This window comes from Arachis ipaensis, chromosome B6 (genome assembly GCF_059453495.1).
Source record: "Arachis ipaensis isolate K30076 ecotype BB chromosome B6, ASM5945349v1, whole genome shotgun sequence".
In the NCBI taxonomy this organism is placed as follows: domain Eukaryota; kingdom Viridiplantae; phylum Streptophyta; class Magnoliopsida; order Fabales; family Fabaceae; genus Arachis; species Arachis ipaensis.
This window is the reverse complement of record NC_142441.1, coordinates 54,719,430-54,732,832: the sequence shown is the minus strand read 5'-3', so window position 1 is coordinate 54,732,832 and position 13,403 is coordinate 54,719,430. Positions and strand designations below refer to the sequence as shown.

The following is a 13,403-nucleotide window of genomic DNA, read 5'->3' as shown; positions in this document are numbered from 1 at the left end:
GAGAGTCAATGATGATGAGTTCAAGTTGAACGCTGTCAAAGCCATGCAGCATCCAGACACATCAACAGACTGCATGAAAGTTGATCTTGTTGACTCTTTGGTAGAAGAGATCAACATGGCTGAGAGTCTCGAATCAGAGTTGGAAGACATCTTTAAAGATATTCAGCCTGATTTGGAGGATTCAGGGGACATGAAAGAGCCTCTGAACTCTCTTCTGAAAGAGGAAAAACCTCCTAAACCCGAGCTCAAGCCACTACCACCATCCTTGAAATATGCATTTCTGGGAGAAGGTGACACTTTTTCAGTGATCATAAGCTCTGCTTTAAATTCACAGGAAGAGGAAGCACTTATTCATGTGCTAAGGACACACAAGACAGCTCTTGGGTGGTCCATAGGTGACCTTAAGGGTATAAGCCCAGCTAGATGCATGCACAAAATCCTATTGGAGGATAATGCCAAACCAGTGGTTCAACCACAGAGGCGGCTAAATCCAGCCATGAAGGAAGTGGTGCAGAAAGAGGTCACCAAATTACTGGAGGCTGGGATTATTTATCCTGTTTCTGATAGCCCCTGGGTGAGCCCTGTTCAAGTTGTCCCAAAAAAGGGAGGCATGACAGTGATTCATAATGAAAAAAATGAACTGATTCCTACAAGAACAGTTACAGGGTGGCGCGTGTGTATTGACTACAGAAGGCTCAATACAGCCACCAGAAAGGATCATTTTCCTTTACCATTCATAGACCAGATGCTAGAAAGACTAGCAGGTCATGATTATTACTGCTTTTTGGATGGCTACTCAGGCTATAACCAGATTGTAGTAGATCCCCAGGATCAAGAGAAAACAGCATTCACATGTCCATCCGGAGTGTTTGCTTATAGAAGGATGCCATTTGGGCTATGTAATGCGCCTGCAACCTTCCAGAGATGCATGCTCGCTATTTTCTCTGACATGGTGGAAAAATTTCTGGAAGTCTTCATGGATGACTTCTCAGTATATGGAGACTCATTCAGCTCCTGTCTTGATCACCTGAAACTTGTTTTGAAAAGATGCCAAGAAACCAACCTAGTTTTAAACTGGGAAAAGTGTCACTTCATGGTGACTGAAGTTAAGAAACCAACCTAGTTTTAAACTTGTTATTCGCAATTCAACTGATAAACATAATTGACTTCCTGACTAAGATTTACAAGATAACTATGGATTGCTTCAAACCAACAATCTCCGTGGGATTCGACCCTTACTCACGTAAGGTATTACTTGGACGACCCAGTGCACTTGCTGGTTAGTGGTACGAGTTGTGAAAAGTGTGATTCATAATTTGTGCACCAATGCCCAGATCTACAAGGAAAAGACTAAAGAATTTCATGACCATCACATTCGGAAGAAGGATTTCCAAGAAGGTGATGATGTTTTCCTCTACAATTCGAGGCTTAGATTCATGCCTGGCAAGCTCCGTTCTAGATGGGAAGGACCCTTCAAGGTGAAGGAGATAAAGCCCTATGCGGTAGTAGAATTGTTTGACCATAAAAGTGAAGCAACTTTCAAGGTGAATGGACATAGAGTGAAGAAGTACCATGGATACAAATCTCCAAAGGAGCTAGAGGTGTTCCTACTGATGGATGCACCTAAAGGAGAAGAAGCTTGAGCGACTGACCGTCCAACTTAAGGACGTTAAAGAAAAGTGCTTGGTGGGAGGCATCCCACCGTGGTAAGATCTTCCTTTTGTATACTTTCTTGCTTCTAGCTTTAGATTTTTGTGAATTTTGTTACTTCTTGATGTTGTTGATTGCTTAGGAATGCTAGTTTTATTGTTCTTGATGGATAGATAGGATATTCATATAGTTTCCTCATTTTGGTATGGATGAATTGTTGAAGTAGGGAGAATGCTTTGTTTTGAATAGCACATAAATTTGTGAATGTCTCTTTGACTACTAGCTTAAACACCTACCAAGAATGTGTTAGAATAGCTCTTTCTATGTTGTATAAAAAAAGGGGAAGAGGGAAAAAGGGCATCCACGCGCGAGCGCACTGTTTCGCGCGTGCGCCAGTGGTGAATTTTATACTCATGGTACAAAAACCAGAAAGTTGTGCCCACCTTGTGCCCATTTCAAGCCAGGCACCCACGTGCCAGCGTACGTGGCGCCTGCGCGCCCCTCCACACATAGCCATCGACGCGGAAGCGCACTGTGTGCACACGCCGATTGTACAATCTGAACTCCCTGGTACAAAATCTAGAGAGTTGTGCCTTATTTGTGCCTACCTTGTGCCCGCACTGATGCACAGGCGTACTTGGCGCATCCGCGCCGGTCACCAATTCGATCAGGCACGCGTCCGCGCACTGTGCATGTCCGCGCGCCTGTGCTGCATGCCAACTCTGGTACAATTCACCCGAGAATTAGGCCTAATTTGTGCCAACTCTGTGCCAAGCACCCAACTGACTTCAGGCGTACGTGCCCTAGACGTGTACGCGCACCTCGCTCCATCCTCACTGACCCGCTAGCGCACCATGCGCGTGCGCAAACTAGTTTTAAAGCTAGCGCGCCTTGTTCTGTCTCTCTTTCTCACTTCTTCTCTTATTTTCTTTCTTCTTCTCCTTCCACCATCACCTCTCTTCTCCTCTTCCTCTTCCTTACTTCACCACCGTCTCCGGCCACTCACCGGCAACCACCACCACCTCCAGTGGCACTACATCTCTTCTATTTCTTTCTTATCTTCACAAATAAAAATTCAACCTTGTTCTTTTATACTTCTCAAGGTTCTACTTCTTCTATATCTCTTTTCTTACTCTCTTTGCATAATCTTCTTTCTTCTACCTAGATATTTCTTGTTAATTCCCTTATTTTCTCTTTTAGTGCATGATTATACTACTTGCTTTTTGCTTGTTTACTTTTTCTTTTTCTTGCTTTTCCATGGAAGTTGAAATTGAACTTTGAATTGTTTTGATAGATCTTCTTGTTATCTTTCATTATCTTTGAAAGTAGGTGATGTTATGTGATGATTGATATTCCATTTTGGGCCTATAATTGATTTAGTTTTCATAATTGATCATTGCATGTTAATTGCACACCAAGTGTTCAAGGAAATGCACAAATGCCATTTAGGTTTATTTTAGTCATATACTTTTAAATTGGTGCTCCCTCTTCATTCACTTGCTCTCTTCTGAGAGTGTTGAATTCACTTTGCTTTATGCATGCCAATTAGATACTCATTGAATATGACTTGCTCTCTGATGCGCATAAACTTGTTATGCCACGATTTAGGAAATTGCACGATCGGCAAAATTCCTTCCGGCAAGTGCACCGGTTATCGTCAAGTAAAAACTCACAATAGAGTGAGGTCGAATCCCACAAGGATTGGTTGAGTGAGCAATTCGGATTAGAAGTGTGTTCTAGTTGAGCGGAATCAAAATTTAGATGAGAATTGCGGAATGTAAAATTGGCGGGAAACGTAAATGACAAGAAATTGAAATGGCGGAATCTTAAATTGCATGAAGTAAAGAGCAGAAGCTAAATTGCTGAAATTAAAAGGGAATGGGGGTGATTGCATGAATTTAATTGCAGAATGTAAAGAGAAAGTGGAAATCAGAAATGGGGAATTCATTGGGTTATAGGAGATATTGAGATCTCCGAATCAAAACATGTTTATCTCTTCCTCAACCAATGCGTTCATTTAATTTTGCTTGGCAATCTTATATGATTGGATCCCAATCCCTTGGCTCACCAATTCTCTCTAAAAACAAACAAATTCCCAATCCCTTGGTTTAAATGTTCATAAGAAGAGATGATGCTCGATCACTGATTATACCACACAGTTTTATGAACCACAATTTGGTAGGATTACATGTCACAATATCCATCCAAACCCCAATCCAATTCACTGTGAGAAAGCTTCTCTAGCATGAATCCTCCATTCCTTTCCCAAGGTTCCGAAGGATTCCAATTATGGGTAGTTTCTTTCCCAAGACAACTACCCAATGGAATTAGATCGAGAAGCTTTCTAACAAAATTCAAGAGAAAAGATTGAAGAAGAAGATAAACTATTATTGATTCATTGAATTACAATAGAGCTCCCTAACCCAATGAAAGGGGGTTTAGTGAATCATAGCTCTGAATTCAATTACAAAGATATTAAAACTAGCCAAAATGAAGATAAAGTCCCTTCCTAACTTAAATTCTATCCTATTTATACACTTTCTATATTGAGCTTCTGTTGTGTTTCTTGGGCTTTGAGGCCTCTCCCTGCTTTCCTTTTGCCTTGGGTTTATGATCCATAATCTTGATGAGGCTGCTGATCCAAATTCTGTAATATTCATTGAGCCAACTTAGTGATAATCAAATAATGACACATGACTCAACAAATTGAAATTTCAGACTCATCAATCCTTCAGGCCCAATCCCATAAACCATGATATTCAATTGGGTTTCATACCAGAGTAAGTTTAAGTTAATGTTTGTGCTCAAATACTAACTTAAACCGCAATATTTTTGGCCCAGAAACCTTTTCCAAGAGTGGCGTTTAAGTTGCAGTTTAAGCTTAAACTGCAGCTTAAACGCCAGACACTTCCAGTGATGCCTTTTGTGGAAGCACGTTTAAGCTTCAGTTTTAGGTTAAACTGAAGCTTAAACGTGGAAATGGAAGAAGGCAGCCCTGGAGGGTCACTTAGTCGAACACGTTTAAGCTTCAGTTTAAGGTTAAACTGAAGCTTAAACGTGGAGATAGGAAAGGCAGCCCTGGAGGTCGAACACGTTTAAGCTCCAGTTTAAGGTTAAACTGGAGCTTAAACGTGGAAGAGGGGAAAGAGCAACCCTGGAGGAGAAAACTTGGTCGAACACGTTTAAGCTCCTGGTGCCTTTCTTCCTTCTGGCGTTTAACCTCCAGTTTAAGGTTAAACTGGAGGTTAAACGTGAAAATGCTTCTTTGGTGAGAGTTTGTGTCGAACACGTTTAAGCTCCAGTTTGAGGTTAAACTGGAGCTTAAACGTGGAATTGCTCCCATGGTGAATTTCCCACTTCTGGCGTTTAACCTCCAGTTTAAGGTTAAACTGGAGGTTAAACGTGGAAATGCTTCTTTGGTGAGACTTTCATTCTGGCGTTTAACCTCCAGTTTAAGGTTAAACTGGAGGTTAAACTTCAGTTCCAGCATTTCTTAGCCTTCATGATTCTGGCGTTTAAGCTCCAGTTTAAGCTTAAACTGGAACTTAAACTCCACATGTGGTATTCAAGCTTCCTTTATTGGTTTTGTTGCTTCCTTGCCTAGCCTCTTCTTCCCTGAAATCATCCAAACAATTGCATCAAAGTCTTGCAAAATTTCATGAGAAATCTTCCATTCATAGCATTCAAGTAATATAACTAAAAACTCATGGAATTTGCATCAAAATCATACTGTTTGGATGGTTCATTGCTTTGTTATTCATTTAACCATTCTTGGTTACTTTAAGCTCAAGAAAATGCATAAAACCACTAAAACTAACAGAAAAATGCTAGTGAAACTAGCCTAAGATGCCTTGGCATCACAACACCAAACTTAATACTTGCTTGTCCCTAAGCAAGTCCTGAGTTATTTGAGAAAAAAGCATGAACAGAAAGCAATCCCATTGGCTATATTAGTAAGCACTTTAAGTTCATCAGAAGGGTTTTATGCAGAAAGTTGCAGCATCACTTTTTCATTCTTATCAGGTAAGATTATCACTTTTTCATTGCATCCATCAAACACTGCTATGGCCTCTTGTTACTCTTATGTCCTTGGCACTTTTCTCTTCTTTGTTTTTCTTTTCTTTTTCTTAGAGCTTCTTTGCTCCTTGTTTGCTTAGTGTCATGTGTTGCACCAGCCTTTGGCATTTTCTTTTTCTTATCAGTGCACTACACATATCCACTCCAGGCATTTTAGTTCACATTTCTTCTTGAGACATTGGTGCCCAGCACCTCTTTGTGTGATTAAATGTTTTGTATTTAGGTTGCTCTTGATAATGGACTTTTGGTTGATAATCCCGGGTTAGTTAACCCAAGTTACCAAGTGTTGAAACACTCCTCAGAACCTATTCATCCAAGCATATCCTTAATACATAAACACCACAGGCATTTGTCTCAGAAGTTCAAACCATTGGTGCCTAGCTTATTTTCTCAATTTTTTTGCTTTTTGGTTGCCCTTTTTCAGTGGCTTTTTCTTCTTCTTTTTCTTTCTTCTTCATGGCCAAAGATATTTATTCATCAAGATCTATAGACAGTTTTCAATTTCTACACAAAAAATGATAATTCTACACTCTATTTCCAGTGATCTGACTTAGACAATCAAGCATGCATACCACCACTTAATTCTACTTGATTTGTCACTAATTGAGCCAAGTTACTTTTGTTCAAACTTTTCTTTTATTTTTGGAAACAGAACAAGCATGGCAAGCATTTGATTAAGAAGATGAAGTTATATCCAAACATCAAGGCATTCACTTTATTCAAAGCACTAAACAGACAAACATACTAGAAACTTTACATTCCAGACAGATTCAACAATTTCAGTTTATACCAGAACAAGCATGCTTTTGTTTACCCATTTTAAAGAAATGTCAAGGAACAACACCACCTTGTGAAATTTCTTGTTTTCTCCTTGTTGCCAGGAACAATTTGATTTCTCCTTCTTCTCCTAGTTGTTGCTTCATGTTCTTTCTAAAATCCTTGTTTCCTTTCCTGCTAAGAGTGATGAAGTTGCTTGCTTCTCAAGCACTTGAGTGGTTAGCTCAACTATGTATGGGCAAGTGTCTGAGTCTTAAGTTGGTGTGTGAACACCAAACTTAGTCTCCTACTTACTTCTCTGTTCTTTGAATCCTTGAATTCTCCTTGGAATGAAGTTGCTGCTAAGGATTTTAAGCATTTCTGTGATTGCTTAGAATGGTTGTTCCTTTCATATAATTCAAAGGTTGTTGTGTTCAGTTGAGCTTAATGGTGGAACACCAAACTTAGAGTCACACATTCCCCTTTGAATTATTGATCCACGAATTCATTGTTTGGTGTGAAACACCAAACTTAATTCTTTGCAATGCACAGAAACTACTTCACCTTTTTATTGAAACAAATAAAAGAAACAGCAAGGGAGTATTACCTCAGGTTGGGTTGCCTCCCAACAAGCGCTTCTTTAACGTCATTAGCTTGACGGTCAGCTGCCTCAGTTGAGGTGATATTTAACCTTGTCCTTCTCCTCCACATCTCCCAAGTAATGTTTGAGTCTTTGACCATTCACCGTGAAGGTTCGTTGTGACTTTTCTTCCATGATTTCTATTTGTCCATATTGGGAGACTTTGGTGACCAGGAATGGTCCAGACCACCTTGATTTTAGCTTCCCTGGAAATAGCTTCAGCCTAGAATTGTAGAGCAATACTTTTTGTCCCTCCTCAAATTTCCTTGGGGCTATGTTGCTGTCATGCTTCTTCTTTGCTCTTTCTTTGTAAATTTTGGCATTCTCATAAGCTTCAGCTCTGAATTCTTCCAACTCTTGAATTTGCAGCATCCTTCTTTCTCCAGCAGCTTTGCTGTCCAAGTTCAAGAGTTTCAAGGCCCAGAATGCCTTGTGCTCCAACTCCAGTGGCAAATGGCAAGCTTTTCCATATACTAGTTGGTAAGGAGACATTCCAATTGGTGTTATGAAAGCTGTCCTATATGCCCAAAGAGCATCATCTAGCTTAATCGACCAGTCCTTCCTTGAAGTTCCCACAGTCTTTTCCAGGATTTTTTTGAGTTCCCTATTAGATATTTCGGCTTGCCCACTCGTCTGTGGATGGTATGGTGTGGCTACCTTATGTTTGACTCCATATTTTAGAAGCAATGCCTCTAATGGTTTGTTGCAAAAGTGGCTTCCTCCATCACTGATGATTGTTCTTGGACCCCAAAAGGGCAAAAAATGTGTTTTCTGAGGAAGTTCATGACTACCTTATTATCATTGGTTGGAGTTGCTATTGCTTCAACCCATTTGGAGACATAGTCTACTGCCACAAGGATGTAATTATTTGAGTATGAGGTGGGAAAGGGTCCCATGAAATCTATCCCCCATACATCAAACAATTCAAGTTCCAGAATGAATTGTTGTGGCATTTCATTTCTTCTTGGCAGGTTCCCCGCTTTCTGGCATTCATGGCAGTGCTTCACTAGTTCCTTTGCATCTTTGAAGATAGTGGGCCAATAAAAACCACACTGCAACACCTTAGCTGCTGTTCTTTCTCCTGCAAAATGTCCTCCATAGGTGGAGCCATGGCAGTCCCATAAGACTTCCCTTCCTTCTTCCTCTGATATGCATCTTCTGAGTATGCCATCCGAACATTTTTTGAACAAGTATGGTTCGTCCCAGATGAAGTATTTGGCATCATTTACCAATTTCTTCCTTTGATGCTAATTAAATTCCAACGGCAAACTCCCAGTGGCCTTGAAGTTCGCTATGTCTGCAAACCAGGGTGCTTTGTGAATTACCATGAGTTGTTCATCAGGAAAGCACTCATTTATATGTGTGCTTTGTGCGCTTCCTTCTTCACATTGTATCCTTGATAAATGGTCTGCCACCTTGTTCTCTACACCCTTCTTGTCTTTGATTTCAATGTCAAATTCCTGTAACAAAAGAACCCATCTAATAAGTCTTGGTTTGGATTCTTGTTTAGCAAGTAAGTATTTTAAAGATAAATGATCAGTGAAGACAATGACTTTAGATCCAATGAGATAGGATCTAAATTTGTCAAATGCAAAGACTATTGCCAAGAGTTCTTTTTCAGTTGTTGTGTAATTCCTTTGGTTATCATTCAAGACCTTACTGGCATAATAAATCACATGTACCAAATTGTCTTTCCTTTGTCCTAACACTGCCCCAACAGCAAGGTTTGATGCATCACACATCAGTTCAAAAGGTAAGTTCCAATCAGGTGGGGCAATGATAGGTGCAGAGGAAAGTTTTTGCTTCAAAAGTTCATAGGCTAGCATGCAATTTTTATCAAATACAAAGGGTGTATCAGAGACAAGCAAGTTACTCAAAGGTTTGGCTATTTTAGAAAAGTCTCTAATAAACCTTCTGTAAAAGCCAGCGTGTCCCAAAAAACTCCTAATTGCCTTGACATTACTTGGTGGGGGTAATTTTTCAATGAGTTCCACCTTAGCTCTGTCCACCTCAATGCCTCTATTCGAGATTTTGTGGCCAAGGACTATTCCTTCTGTGACCATGAAATGACACTTTTCCCAGTTTAATACTAGGTTGGTCTCTTGGCATCTCTTAAGCACCAAGGCAAGGTGGTGTAGGCAGCTAGGAAAAGAATCTCCAAACACAGAAAAATCATCCATGAAAACCTCAATAAATTTTTCAATCATGTCTGAAAAGATGGACAGCATGCATCTTTGGAAAGTGGCAGGTGCATTGCACAATCCAAAGGGCATGCGTCTATAAGCAAAAACTCCATATGGACAAACAAATGATGTTTTCTCTTGATCTCTAGGATCAACTACTATCTGATTATAGCCTGAGTATCCATCCAGAAAGCAATAGTAAGCATGTCCTGCAAGCCTTTCAAGCATCTGATCCATGAATGGGAGTGGGAAATGATCTTTTCTGGTGGCTTCATTGAGCTTCCTGTAGTCTATGCACATCCTCCACCCAGTGACAGTTCTTGTGGGTATGAGTTCGTTCCTCTCATTTGGCACCACAGTTATGCCACCTTTCTTGGGCACTACATGGATGGGACTAACCCATGGGCTATCAGAAATGGGGTAGATTACCCCTGCCTGCCATAACTTCATGACCTCTTTTTGTACCACTTCTTTCATGACGGGATTCAATCTTTTCTGAGCTTGAATGTAGGGTCTAGCATCCTCTTCTAACAAGATTTTATGCATGCATATGGATGAACTTATCCCCTTTAAATCAGCTAGGGTCCATCCAATGGCGTCCTGATGAGTTTGTAGCACATTGATCAATTTTTCTTCCTGTTCTTGGCTCAGGGCAGAGCTAATGATAACAGGATAGCTCTCATTACTACCCAAGTATGCATACTTGAGATTAGGGGGCAATGCTTTGAGCTCAGGTTTTGGTGCTTCCTTCTCTTCTTTCACTCTATCTGGCATGCTTGGCATGGTTGTTTCAGCAGCCTTGATGTCACTATCTTCAATATCCTTGGTGAACTCCTCCTCTGCCACTTTCTTTGTTGTTTCCTCAAAGGTTTCTTGTACTACAATGTCCACTACATCCACCCTCATGCATTCCTTTAGTGATTCTGATGGATAGCTCATTGCCTTGAATACGTTAAACACCAATTGCTCATCATGTAGTCTAAGAGTGAGCTCACCCTTTTGGACATCTATGATGGCTCCTGCAGTAGCCAGGAAGGGTCTTCCCAGAATTATTGAAGCTTCGGCTTCTTCCTCCATATCTAATACCACAAAATCGGCAGGGAATATGAAATCTCCCACTTTTACCAACAAATCCTCAACTATCCCATGAGGGAATTTAAAGGTTCGGTCTGCCAATTGGAGGGCCATTCTTGTTGGTCTGGCTTCCTCAATCTCCATTCTTCTCATCATTGTTAGAGACATCAAATTGATACTGGCCCCTAAGTCACACAAGGCCTTCTCCACCATGACTTCTCCTATGATGCAGGGGATTTGAAAACTGCCTGGATCCTTCAGTTTCTGAGGCAATTTGTGTTGAATGATGGCACTGCATTCTTCAGTCAACAACACAGTTTCCTCATTTCTCCAGCTTCTCTTTTTGGTCATTAATTCCTTTAAGAATTTTGCATAGAGTGGCATTTGCTCTATTGCCTCAGCAAACGGGATGTTGATTTGAAGCTTCTTGAAAATCTCCAAAAATCTGGAGAATTGGCCATCCTTTTCACCTTTCATCAAACGTTGAGGATATGGTGCTTTGGGTTTATATGGCTTCAGGACCTCTTTTTCTTTTTCTCTTGTTGCAGACGGTGTAAAGGATTGTCCCTGTTCCTTGTCTCTCACATTTTCCTTTGCTTCATCCTCTGTGGGTTCACTTGAGATCTCCTTCAGCTTTTTTCCACTTCTGAGGGTTATGGCTTTACATTCTTCCCTTGCAATAGCCTTGGCAGCATGAGAAACACTTGGCCCAGGGATTTGCTTATACAAATACCCAATTTGATTTTCTAACTTCTCGATGGCAGCTCCTTGGTTTTGCAAGTTGGAAATTACTTCTTCCTTAAAAGCTTTCAATTCGGTTATGTCTTGACCCATGGTTGCAAGCATTCCTTCTATCCTGTTTAATTGATCTTGAAATTGTTGGTTCGGATTAGGTTGGGTAGGTCAATTATTTTGGCCTTGATATGATGGTTGGGAGTAAGTGTTTTGTGTGGCTTGGTATGATCTTTGGTTGGAGTTTTGGTATGTGGAATTGTTATGTTGGTTATGGTTGTAAGGTTTGTGGTTTTGTGGTTGGGTTTGTTGGTTCCCCCACCCAAAGTTTGGGTGGTTTTTCCATCCTGGATTGTAAGTGTTGGAATGTGGATCATATGATTGCCTTTGTTGATTTCCTACATAATTGGCCTCTTCCCAATCACCTCCTTCAGTGCTTTCTTCCTCTTGCTCTTGTGTGTGTATTGCAGCCACTTGCTTTGTTTCTAATTTCCTGGTGAGCTCTGCTAGTTGCTTGGCAAACACCTTGTTTTGGGCTAGAATTGTATCAACATGGTTCAGCTACATGACTCCCTTAGTGTTGTGTCTCTCTGATGCATAGTAGTACTCATTCTCAGCCACTGTTTCAATCACTTCAATGGCTTCTTCCACAGTCTTTTTCCTGTTCAATGAACCTCCTGATGAATGGTCCACAGCCTTCCTTGATTCATAAGAAAGTCCATCATAGAAAATGTGCAATTGCACCCAGTCATGGAACATGTCTGGTGGGCATTTTCTTGTCAAATCCTTGAATCTCTCCCATGCCTCGTAGAGAGTTTCACCATCTTGTTGTCTAAAAGTCTGAACCTCCAGAAAGAAGGCAACAAATTCCCAGAGATCCCATGGATATGAGCAGAATGCAGGAAATCATAGAAGGAATGTCTCAACAATACATGAGGTCTCAGGAGAGACAAGAGGACTTTCACCTGAAAATGATCATCTTCCTGGACTCCATTGGACTTCACAGTGTCGCAAATTCTCAGGAATTTTGTGAGGTGTTGGTTTGGATCTTCATTAGCACTCCCACCAAATGAACAATGATTCTCCACAAGTGATATTAGCTGTGGTTTGAGCTCAAAATTGTTGGCCTGAATGGGTGGTTTCTGAATGCTGCTACCACAATTCCCAGAGGTTGGGTTTATGTATGAACTAAGAACCCTCCTCTCAGGAATGGCATTGTTTCCATCAGCTCTCTCATGGTTGTGAACTTCTCTATCCATGTTGAGATCTAGAGCTTCCTCAAAATTGTCCTCAGATTCTCCTTCAGATTCTTCTTCTCCCATTACTCTCTTCCCTCTTGCTTCCCTTCTAAGTCTATGAAGGGTCCTCTCTGGTTCGGTATATGGAAGAGTTGATGTCTCTCCTCTCCTACCTGTCATACAAGAACACAGCACAGGCACCAAACAAGTGAAATACTCTTGGTTAATGGAAGAGTATGGTCAGAGCAGTTGAGGAATTAATTCAAACAGTTAGTGAGTCAGTGAGTTAGTTGCTTGAATTTAAAGGCATAAAGAAAGAAAGCATGTAACAGAGTGCAGAAATTAAAATTCAACAAGTAACTTGAACAGAATTAACAAAGCAAGAAAAATGCTCAATCTAGTTAACTTCCAATTTGAGAATTGTCAATCGAAAACCAATCCCCGGCAACGGCGCCATAAACTTGATGCGCATAAACTTGTTATGCCACGATTTAGGAAATTGCACGATCGGCAAAATTCCTTCCGGCAAGTGCACCGGTTATCGTCAAGTAAAAACTCACAATAGAGTGAGGTCGAATCCCACAAGGATTGGTTGAGTGAGCAATTCGGATTAGAAGTGTGTTCTAGTTGAGCGGAATCAAAATTTAGATGAGAATTGCGGAATGTAAAATTGGCGGGAAACGTAAATGACAAGAAATTGAAATGGCGGAATCTTAAATTGCATGAAGTAAAGAGCAGAAGCTAAATTGCTGAAATTAAAAGGGAATGGGGGTGATTGCATGAATTTAATTGCAGAATGTAAAGAGAAAGTGGAAATCAGAAATGGGGAATTCATTGGGTTATAGGAGATATTGAGATCTCCGAATCAAAACATGTTTATCTCTTCCTCAACCAATGCGTTCATTTAATTTTGCTTGGCAATCTTATATGATTGGATCCCAATCCCTTGGCTCACCAATTCTCTCTAAAAACAAACAAATTCCCAATCCCTTGGTTTAAATGTTCATAAGAAGAGATGATGCTCGATCACTGATTATACCACACAGTTTCATG

The 13,403-nt window shown here is 40.6% G+C and overlaps 1 pseudogene; it reads left to right on the top strand.

The window, feature by feature from the left end:
• The first annotated feature begins 11,869 nt into the window (after positions 1 to 11,869).
• On the top strand, positions 11,870 to 11,960 carry LOC148555625 (small nucleolar RNA R71; annotated as a pseudogene).
• The last annotated feature ends 1,443 nt before the right edge of the window (positions 11,961 to 13,403 follow it).